This window comes from Musca domestica, unplaced genomic scaffold, assembly GCF_030504385.1.
Source record: "Musca domestica strain aabys unplaced genomic scaffold, Musca_domestica.polishedcontigs.V.1.1 15, whole genome shotgun sequence".
NCBI lineage: Eukaryota > Metazoa > Arthropoda > Insecta > Diptera > Muscidae > Musca > Musca domestica.
The window spans coordinates 723,545-736,100 of record NW_026712207.1 but is presented as its reverse complement, the minus strand read 5'-3'; positions in this window follow the sequence as shown (position 1 = coordinate 736,100).

Below are 12,556 nucleotides of genomic sequence, written 5' to 3'. Positions count from 1 at the left end.
ACGTGGATTTTTTAAAGATTATTTTTTTCAAGGACCAAAGGACCAATAAACGTGGATTTTTTAAAGATTAATTTTTTCAAGGACTAAAGGTTCAATAAACGTGGATTTTTTAAAGAATATTTTTTCAAGGATTAAAGGACCAATAAACGTGGATTTTTTAAAGATTAATTTTTTCATGGACCAATAAAGGTGGATTTTTTAAAGATTAACTTTTTCAAGGACCAAAGGACAAATAAACGTGGATTTTTTAAAGATTAATTTTTTCATGGACCAATAAAGGTGGATTTTTTAAAGATTAACTTTTTCAAGGACCAAAGGACAAATAAACGTGGATTTTTTAAAGATTAATTTTTTCATGGACCAATAAACGTGGATTTTTTAAAGATTAACTTTTTCAAGGACCAAAGGACCAATAAACGTGGATTTTTTAAAGATTAATTTTTTCAAGGACCAAAGGACCAATAAACGTGGATTTTTAAAGATTAATTTTTTCAAGGACCAAAGGACCAATAAACGTGGATTTTTAAAGATTAATTTTTTCAAGGACCAATAAACGTGGATTTTTAAAGATTAATTTTTTCAAGGACCAAAGGACCAATAAACGTGGATTTTTTAAAGATTAATTTTTTCAAGGACCAACGGACCAATAAACGTGGATTTTTAAAGATTAATTTTTTTAAGGATCAAAGGACCAATAAACGTGGATTTTTTAAACATTAATTTATTCAAGGACCAAAGGACCACTAAACGTGGATTTTTAAAGATTAATTTTTTTAAGGATCAAAGGACCAAATAAACGTGGATTTTTTAAAGATTAATTTTTTCAAGGACCAGAGGACAAATAAACGTGGATTTTTTAAAGATTAATTTTTTCAAGGACCAAAGGACCAATAAACTTGGATTTTTTAAAGATTAATTTTTTCAAGGACCAATAAACGTGGATTTTTTAAAGATTAATTTTCTCAAGGACCAATCAACGTGGATTTTTTAAAGATTAATTTTTTCAAGGACCAATAAACGTGGATTTTTTAAAGATTAATTTTTTCAAGGACCAATAAACGTGGATTTTTTAAAGATTAATTTTTTCAAGGACCAATCAACGTGGATTTTTTAAAGATTAATTTTTTCAAGGACCAATAAACGTGGATTTTTTAAGGATTAATTTTTTCAAGGACCAATAAACGTGGATTTTTTAAAGATTAATTTTTTCAAGGACCAATAAACGTGGATTTTTTAAAGATTAATTTTTTCAAGGACCAATAAACGTGGATTTTTTAAAGATTAATTTTTTCAAGGACCAATAAACGTGGATTTTTTAAACATTAATTTTTTCAAGGACCAAAGGACCACTAAACGTGGATTTTTTAAAGATTAATTTTTTCAAGGACCAGAGGACAAATAAACGTGGATTTTTTAAAGATTAATTTTTTCAAGGACCAAAGGACCAATAAACTTGGATTTTTTAAAGATTAATTTTTTCAAGGACCAATAAACGTGGATTTTTTAAAGATTAATTTTTTCAAGGACCAATCAACGTGGATTTTTTAAAGATTAATTTTTTCAAGGACCAATCAACGTGGATTTTTTAAAGATTAATTTTTTCAAGGACCAATCAACGTGGATTTTTTAAAGATTAATTTTTTCAAGGACCAATCAACGTGGATTTTTTAAAGATTAATTTTTTCAAGGACCAATAAACGTGGATTTTTTAAGGATTAATTTTTTCAAGGACCAATAAACGTGGATTTTTTAAAGATTAATTTTTTCAAGGACCAATAAACGTGGATTTTTTAAAGATTAATTTTTTCAAGGACCAATAAACGTGGATTTTTTAAAGATTAATTTTTTCAAGGATCAATAAACGTGGATTTTTTAAAGATTATTTTTTTCAAGGACCAATAAACGTGGATTTTTTAAAGATTATTTTTTTCAAGGACCAATAAACGTGGATTTTTTAAAGATTAATTTTTTCAAGGACCAATAAACGTGGATTTTTTAAAGATTAATTTTTTCAAGGACCAATAAACGTGGATTTTTTAAAGATTAATTTTTTCAAGGACCAATAAACGTGGATTTTTTAAAGATTAATTTTTTCAAGGACCAATAAACGTGGATTTTTTAAAGATTAATTTTTTCAAGGACCAATAAACGTGGATTTTTTAAAGATTAATTTTTTCAAGGACCAATAAACGTGGATTTTTTAAAGATTAATTTTTTCAAGGACCAATAAACGTGGATTTTTTAAAGATTAATTTTTTCAAGGACCAATAAACGTGGATTTTTTAAAGATTAATTTTTTCAAGGACCAATAAACGTGGATTTTTTAAAGATTAATTTTTTCAAGGACCAATAAACGTGGATTTTTTAAAGATTACTTTCTTCAAGGACCAAATAAACGTGGATTTTTTAAAGATTACTTTCTTCAAGGACCAAATAAACGTGGATTTTTTAAAGATTAATTTTTTCAAGGACCAATAAACCTGGATTTTTTAAAGATTAATTTTTTCAAAGACCAAAGGACCAATAAACGTGGATTTTTTAAAGATTAATTTTTTTAAAGACCAAAGGACCAATAAACGTGGATTTTTTAAAGATTACTTTCTTCAAGGACCAAATAAACGTGGATTTTTTAAAGATTAATTTTTTCAAGGACCAAAGGACCAATAAACGTGGATTTTTTAAAGATTAATTTTTTTAAAGACCAAAGGACCAATAAACGTGGATTTTTTAAAGATTAATTTTTTCAAAGACCAAAGGACCAATAAACGTGGATTTTTTAAAGATTAATTTTTTCAAAGACCAAAGGACCAATAAACGTGGATTTTTTAAAGATTACTTTCTTCAAGGACCAAATAAATGTGGATTTTTTAAAGATTACTTTCTTCAAGGACCAAATAAACGTGGATTTTTTAAAGATTATTTTTTTCAAGGACCAAATAAACGTGGATTTTTTAAAGAATAATTTTTTCAAGGACCAATAAACGTGGATTTTTTAAAGATTATTTTTTCAAGGACCAATAAACGTGGATTTTTTAAAGATTAATTTTTTCAAGGACCAATAAACGTGGATTTTTTAAAGATTAATTTTTTCAAGGACCAATAAACGTGGATTTTTTAAAGATTAATTTTTTCAAGGACCAATAAACGTGGATTTTTAAAGATTAATTTTTTCAAGGACCAATAAACGTGGATTTTTTAAAGATTAATTTTTTCAAGGACCAATAAACGTGGATTTTTTAAAGATTAATTTTTTCAAGGACCAATAAACGTGGATTTTTTAAAGATTAATTTTTTCAAGGACCAATAAACGTGGATTTTTTAAAGATTAATTTTTTCAAGGACCAATAAACGTGATTTTTTAAAGATTAATTTTTTCAAGGACCAATAAACGTGGATTTTTTAAAGATTAATTTTTTCAAGGACCAATAAACGTGGATTTTTTAAAGATTAATTTTTTCAAGGACCAATAAACGTGGATTTTTTAAAGATTAATTTTTTCAAGGACCAATAAACGTGGATTTTTTAAAGATTAATTTTTTCAAGGACCAATAAACGTGGATTTTTAAAGATTAATTTTTCAAGGACCAATAAACGTGGATTTTTTAAAGATTAATTTTTTCAAGGACCAATAAACGTGGATTTTTAAAGATTAATTTTTTCAAGGACCAATAAACGTGGATTTTTTAAAGATTAATTTTTTCAAGGACCAATAAACGTGGATTTTTTAAAGATTAATTTTTTTAAGGACCAATAAACGTGGATTTTTTAAAGATTAATTTTTTAAGGACCAATAAACGTGGATTTATTAAAGATTACTTTCTTCAAGGACCAAATAAACGTGGATTTTTTAAAGATTACTTTCTTCAAGGACCAAATAAACGTGGATTTTTTAAAGATTAATTTTTTCAAGGACCAATAAACCTGGATTTTTTAAAGATTAATTTTTTCAAAGACCAAAGGACCAATAAACGTGGATTTTTTAAAGATTAATTTTTTTAAAGACCAAAGGACCAATAAACGTGGATTTTTTAAAGATTACTTTCTTCAAGGACCAAATAAACGTGGATTTTTTAAAGATTACTTTCTTCAAGGACCAAATAAACGTGGATTTTTTAAAGATTAATTTTTTCAAGGACCAAAGGACCAATAAACGTGGATTTTTTAAAGATTAATTTTTTCAAAGACCAAAGGACCAATAAACGTGGATTTTTTAAAGATTAATTTTTTCAAAGACCAAAGGACCAATAAACGTGGATTTTTTAAAGATTAATTTTTTCAAAGACCAAAGGACCAATAAACGTGGATTTTTTAAAGATTAATTTTTTCAAAGACCAAAGGACCAATAAACGTGGATTTTTTAAAGATTAATTTTTTCAAAGACCAAAGGACCAATAAACGTGGATTTTTTAAAGATTACTTTCTTCAAGGACCAAATAAATGTGGATTTTTTAAAGATTACTTTCTTCAAGGACCAAATAAACGTGGATTTTTTAAAGATTATTTTTTTCAAGGACCAAATAAACGTGGATTTTTTAAAGAATAATTTTTTCAAGGGCCAAATAAATGAGGATTTTTTAAAGAATAATTTTTTCAAGGGCCAAATAAATGAGGATTTTTTAAAGATTAATTTTTTCAAGGATTATATAAACGTGGATTTTTTAAAGATTAATTTTTTCAAGGATTATATAAACGTGGATTTTTTAAAGATTAATTTTTTCAAGGACCAATAAACGTGGATTTTTTAAAGATTATTTTTTTTTTCAAGGACCAAATAAACGTGGATTTTTTAAAGATTAATTTTTTCAAGGACCAATAAACGTGGATTTTTTAAAGATTATTTTTTTTTTTCAAGGATTACATAGGCGTGGATTTTTAAAGATTATTTTTTTCAAGGATTACATAAACGTGGATTTTTTAAAGATTATTTTTTTCAAGGACCAAATAAACGTGGATTTTTTAAAGAATAATTTTTTCAAGGGCCAAATAAATGAGGATTTTTTAAAGATTATTTTTTTCAAGGGCCAAATAAATGAGGATTTTTTAAAGATTATTTTTTTCAAGGACCAAATAAACGTAGATTTTTTAAAGAATAATTTTTTCAAGGGCCAAATAAATGAGGATTTTTTAAAGATTATTTTTTATCTAGAATCAATTTTTTTTGCTTTCATTCAATAAAATTAAAAAAAAAAGTAAAAAATATGGCGTTTGACTTTGTTGCAGTTTTTTTATCTCACCCTGTAACCATAGAATACTCGAATTAAGACCTCATGGAAGTCTAGAAGTTAGTTTTCTTTGCAAGGAGCTCCTGGACTTCTCATATTTTTTTGTTTGCTACAGCTCTTCCTGGAAGGAATATTAAATTATGTTAAAGAAAAAAAAGTTACCCCAAAACTTTTTTGAAGTCATCCCAAATTTCCTACGAAAACATGTTAGTTTGAATGTCCTCCAACCCCTCCCCCACTCAACGACCTTGACTCATGTTTATCTCTGTTTATGACGTTAGTACAACACAATTAAATTATTAAAATAACAACAAAAACAACAACATACAGTGATTAACTTGTCACAGCAACAAGGTCATCCTTCAGATTTTTTTTTATTTTGCTGACAGTTTTTTCTGTTCTTGTTGTTGTTGTGATTTTGCAAAACGCTTGTTGCCATAATTTTTTAATGCGAAGTGATAATCTGAAATAAATTTAATAAATGCGTGTCACCGGCTAATTTGATTAGTCATAACTTTTTTAACTTCTCGTCGTGCTGGTGGTGGTGCAGCGGTGTGTAACGAAGAGGATAATCTAATATTGGGCAGATTGCAAGCGAAGCGGAACAGTGGGGGAGAATTTTCTATTTTTTTTTTTTTGGAATATGAAAATTTTGAGTTTTTGCTACTGGGTGTGTGGGGACAGATGGATATCAAAGTTCATGGTGATTTTTTGAGAAAACTTACATGGCGGAATTTTGGAAAATATTTATATTTATTTTGAGATTGACATTAACCTTAAAATAATAATAATAAATAAATAATAATTCTTTTTTAGGGTGAAATGCATTACCCATTAGACGATGTCGTCACAAACGTCCTATGTCGGACTCAAATGCTACCGGCACAGCTTACGCATAACTTCGAGGTAGTTCTTTTATTTGGTGTAAATCATTCCATTCATCGGTTTGTAATTGTGTCCAGGTCTTGCCACTTGGCTATTAGTACACCTCCGACAAAGACTTCTACCGTCTCCCAGATACTCTCACTCTGCGTAATTTCCATATGGCTAGAGACGGTATAAATATCATTTGATACGGCCAAAACGTGCCCCATCGAAATAACGGTTTTAGAGCCTAGGTCTCTTTGAACCAAATACGTTTCAGGACATTTGGAGGCGATCTAGCAATGTCCGTCCGTCCGTCTGTCTGGCTGGTGCACACAATAACTCTCGAAGGGAGTATCCGATTTGATCCTAACTTAGTACTTCGTAATATTATTGTCAAACATAGATCGAGTTCGAAGATGGGCAATATCGTTCCACTCTTTTTGGTCCTCTCCCACAAAATATTAAAATTTTCAAAGAAAATATTTTACTGCACAGAGAGAGAGATAGAGAGAAGGGATAATCCGAATTTGCTCCAACTCTGCGTATCTTAATATTTGTAATATTTGTTCTGGGTCAGGTGTGAAAATGGACCATATCGGTCCACTCCATCAAGTACCTCCCCCACAAAGTATCAACATTTTGAATAATTATTATTTCCATAAAATGTGATATACGTGTCCGATTGTCTTCAAATTTCAGACATGACAATATTTTTATTAACCCAAAGTCTGGTGTGAAGATGAAATATATCCGTCCACTCCTTCTGGTACCTCCCCCACAATGGGTAAACATTTTGAAAAACTATGAAGCTCATAAAATGTGAAATTAACATCCGATACCATTCAGACTTGGCACTTCCGAATATTTCTATTGACCTAAGATCTGGTATAAAGATGGTAGAGATCGGGCCATTTCTTCTTTTACCTCCCCCCTCAAAGGGTCAAAGTTTGGAATAACCAAAATGATCATAAAATCTGAAAGAATCACTTGATTCTCTTAATAATTCACAAATCCCATTATTTCTACTAACATAAGTTCTGCTGTAAAGATGGGATATATTTTGGTCTACCCCTTCGGGTATCTCCCCCACAACAGATCAACATTTGGTTTAGCCATAAAGCTCGTAAAATGCAAAATTATCATTCGATTCTCTTCAAATTTTATAAATCTTAAAATTTCTACTAACAAAAGATTTGCTATAAAGATGGGATATATTGGTCTACCCCTTCGGGTATCTCCCCCACAACGGGTCAAAATCTCGAATAACCGTGAAGCTCATAAAACGCGAAATGGGCATCCGATTCCTTTGAAAGTAGGCCAATATTTCCAATTCCAATATTTCAATCAGTACAACGTCTGGTGTGATGATCAGGTTTTCAATACATATATTTTTTTGGTACAATTCCAAAACCACTTCATATCTCAACCCTAAACACCTATATCGACTATAATTAAAATGTTAATACCATTTAGTACCTTTAACCTTTAGTACCATATTACCTTTAACTTTGCTACCACATTCCAAATAGATTTACACAAATCCAATTTGTACCCAATTTAGTACACATAAGTATGAATTTCTGAAAACCCAGTGCTCTACTCCAACTTTAATTTCAATTTTAAATTTCAGGTTTAGAGCCCGATCGGTCCAAAGCTTCCTACATACCTCAATCATACACTTCAAATTTCTAAAACTACCCCAATACTCCATTCATACAATCCCATTGAAAATAGAATTTCCATAACTGCCCACATCATAGAATCCAATGAAAATCTTGACTGTACCAAATTTTGTACCAATTATTACAAATAAGTACGAATTTCCAAAACTTTCCACATACGCCAATCATATACTATTATTATTTCAAAATTTCAGGATTCCAACTCTATCGGTTCTCCCAAAACGTAAATTGTAAACCAGTAAAGAAAGTCTTAAAGTCGGGCGGAGCCGACTTTATGATACCCTACACCACTTTGCTAATTTAGTAGAGCTCCGCATAACAATTAAAAGTTTTTTTATGGGAGAATTCAATCATACACGCTATGATTATAATTATAATTTAAAATGCAAAGGACTAAATATGCCGAAGCATTTGTATCTTTTAAATTCGGAATTGTATTGCCCATTTGGTGCACAATTAATTTGAAATCGGATAAAAATATGTTGAAAGCTATATCCAAATCTGAACCGATGTTGATAAAATTTGGCAAAGATATTTCTGAGCTGTATTTGATATATTTCCCTGAATATCGTTGTTACGGAGTGCATATTACAGCTGTGGATAACAAATATAACAAATCGGATGAATAATATATATGGAAGCTATAGCTATATTTGAACCGATCTTCACCAAATTTGACATACTAGCTTCTAGACTCAATTCGGTCGTAAGTGCCAAATTCCATCCCATTTGGACAAATATTATACGTTTGGTGCACAATAAAAGGTAAATCGGACGAAGTTATATATGGGAGCTATATCCAAATCTGAACCGATCTCGATAAAATTTCGCAAGTGTATTTCTGAGCTGTATTTGATATATTTCCCCAAATATTATTGTTGCATAGTGCATATTACGGCGGCGGTGGACAAAAATAACAAATCGGATGAACAATATATATGGGAGCAATATCTATATTTGAACCGATTTCGATCAAATTTGGCATACATATTTTCAGGCCTAATTTGGGTGTATATGCAAAATTCCATACAATTCTGACTAACATTACACGTTTGGTGCACAATAAAAGGAAAATCGGACGAAGATATATATGGGAGCTATATCTAAATTTTGACCGATTATCTCCAATTTCAATAGGGTTCGTCCTTGGGCCAAACAAAAGATCTGTGCAAAATTTCAATAAATGCGACCTGTACTTTGTTTACAAAAATACATGGACAGACGGACAGACGGACGGACGGACGGACGGACATGCATAAATCGACTCAGAATGTGATTCTATGCAGATCATCAAAAGGAACTATGGGTCTATCTCGTTTCCTTCTGCCTGTTACAAACAAATGCACAAAGACATAATACCCTGACCACCTTGTGGTGTAGGGTATACAAATTGCGTACCATTTAGAACACATAGGTACTAATTTCCAAAACTAAGTACATACCTCAGTGCTACAAACCATCCATTTTGCACCATGCAGTACATAAAAGTACGAATTTACAGAATATACTACACGCATACATCCTACACTCTAATAGTAATCTTATTTCCAAACTTCAAGCAGGTTTCCAGCTCCATCCGTTCCTCCAAATTCGAATTGTACCAAATTTCGTACCGTTTAGTAATTTTCGTATACATGAGTGCACCATTTTGAAACTGACCCCTTGCATCACTGACCCTACTCCTCAACCTTGATCGCCATTTCAAAATTTCAAGTTTTTTGCTCCAATCAAAACGGTACCAAATATAGTACATCTTTAGTACAAAATTGAATATTGTCGCACAGTGTAATAATAACAAAAATAAATCCAATGTTGTGTGGTGAACAAAAGTAAAAATAAATTGTTATTTGCATAGCCCACTGTCCACTTCTAAACAGTAATCAGGACATATATGATGGGAAATCAACGACAACAATGTCATTGTTTACTTGTCCGGAGTTATCAAAGGAGGACAGAAGGTGTGTGTGGGTGTGTGCTCTGGCAGACGTTTTGATAATACTTGTGGTATTTTTTTTGTTTATCGCAGAGTTGTAGACGTATTTTTGTGTGCGAAAAGGTTTAATTGAAAATTTACAATTTTGGAGGAAGAAAGCCAAATTTAGCGGAATTAAGAAATTAAATAAAAAAAAAATTGAAAAAATATAAAAATTCTTAACTTTGGATAATAAATATAATAATTCATGGAAAAGCAAACTTTTCATCAATCGGTGCGAAAAAGTATGTGAAAATGATTTTTGGACTGTGAAAATGAAAAATTAAAAAAAAAAAAAAAAATATTAAGTTCGGTTTTCAAAATACAATAAAGTGGAAGGAAAACGTTACATGGGTGCCACACCAAAACGGAAAGTTGTCTAGAGAATTTTTTTCTACAAGGATTATTATTTTTTACGAGTCTCAAACAGCAAATTTGAAACGATTCTGTGGAAAAATGTGGCTAGGATCATCAAAACACCGAATATTTTCATACACCGAATATTTGAAGTACAAACACCAAATTTTAAACCAATTCTGAAAAATATGGCCCAAATCGTAAAAATACCGAAACATTAAAAACTCTTAATAATATCCTCAAAATCCAATACCAAATGTAATAATATTTAGTACAATTATAATATACATTTCCAAAATCTCCTTCATATCTCAATGTCAGATACCAACAGAGACCTCAATAGCAAATTTCGTGATTCCAGCCCTATCCTTTTATCCAAATTAAGTACAATTTAGTGCTTTTCGTACAATTATAGTTCACATTTCCAAAACCATCTATATATCTCAAATCCAGATTCCAACGAAGACCTCAATATCATATTTCGGAATTGCAGCTCTATTCCTTCACCCAATATAAAACTTAGTACCACTTAGTACTTTTCGTACAAGACTAGGACTCATTTTCAAACCACCATGAAATCCCAAACACAGATACCATCCGTAATCTAAATATTTAATTTCAGATTTTTATCTCTCTCTCTCTCTCTCTCTCTCTCTATCTCTCTCTTCCCACAGTACCAAATATAGTAACATTTAGTACCTCTTGTACAAATATAGGACTCATTTCCAAAGTCGTCTTCATATCTTAACCACATACACTAAGAGTGACATCAAAAATAAAATTAAGGATTTCATGGCTATTCTTCACCCAATACCAAATTTAGTACTTTTCGTACAATTATAGTACACAATTCCAAAACCACCATCATATCTCAATTCCAGATATCTCAATGTGAAATTTGAGGATTCCAGATCTATCCCTTCGCCCAATACCAAATTTAGTACCTTTCGTACAAATACAGGACGCCTTTTCCAAAAACAACCGCTAAATCCCGGACACAGATAACATCAGTAATCTAAATATTAAATTTCAGAATTGTATATCCCTACCACCAACCCCAATACAAAATTTCAGAATTCCAGTTTCATCCGTTCACCCTAAACCAAGCTGTTTCAAATTTAGTACCATTTAGTACAGTTCGCACACTTATTACACATTTTCAAAACCCCCTTCATATCTGAAGTGCATATACCAACAGGGACATCAGTATAAAATTTGAGTATTCCAGCTCTATTCTTTCACCCAATATCAAATTTAGTACCATTTGGTACTTTTCATACAAATATAGGACTTTTTTTCCAAAATCATGGCCAAATCCAAACACAGATACCATCAGTAATCTAAATGGCAAATTTCAGAATTTTGTCTCTCTCTCCCTTCACCCAATATCAAAAATAGTACCATTCAATATTTTTCGTACAACTATAGTACAAATTTCCGAAACCACTTCCAAATGTCCAGACTTCACATGAACAGCACTAATACCAAATTTCAGATTTCAAGCACTATCTGTTTACCCAATAAAAAATTGTACCAAATATAGTACTATTTAGTACTTTTCGTGCACTTGTAGTACACATTTCCAATACCACCTCTTTACACATCAACCTCATTTCCAAGATCTGATTATCATGGCAAATTCCTCCTCTAACCGTTCATATAATTTCAAAAGGTACCAAATTTAGTAAATTTTAGTTCATTTGGTACACGTACATACAGGGTGAGATAAAAAAACTGCAACAAACGCCATAATTTTTATTTTTTTTTTTAAAATTTATTAAATGAAAGCAAAAATATCGGAAATAGCATCAAATTTTAGAATAAGTTTAGATTTGTTCGAATTGGCCATCTTTGGCATGAATTATGGCCTTTAAACCGCAAATGAAACCGTCACACGCTGCCCGAATGTTGCTTTGCGGCATTTTGGCCCATTCCCGGCGAAGCGCTTGCTTGAGGTGATCGACACTTTGGTATTTTTTAATGCCAACCTTGCTTTCCAAAATACTCCAGACACAATAGTCCAACGGATTGGTATCCGGAGATTTTGGTGGCCATTGTGCGCTGGAAATGACGAGAGGATCCTTATTTTGTAATCATTCTTGGGTGGCGCGTGCTGAGTGCGATGGTGCTGAGTTCTGTTGGTCTACGGCCAAAATGTTTGCGTGCCCAATGCATTAAAACACCCTCCAGAATATTTTCGCCATGATATTCGGCATTTATTCTGATGCCACGGTGGATTAATACGAACGGAGAGCGACCATCTGCTGCTATGGCGGCCCACACCATCACCATGGCCGGCGCTTGAGTTCTGGTGGCCAACCGAAGGTGCACATTTTCAGCTGACCTCGTTGGGAAGTAAACTTGATCATTTTGTTGTTGTTGTTTAAAAACTGCGGGACAACAAATGTTTTCTCATCGGAGACGAAGAAAACCAAATTCGGCAGTTCACCACTTTT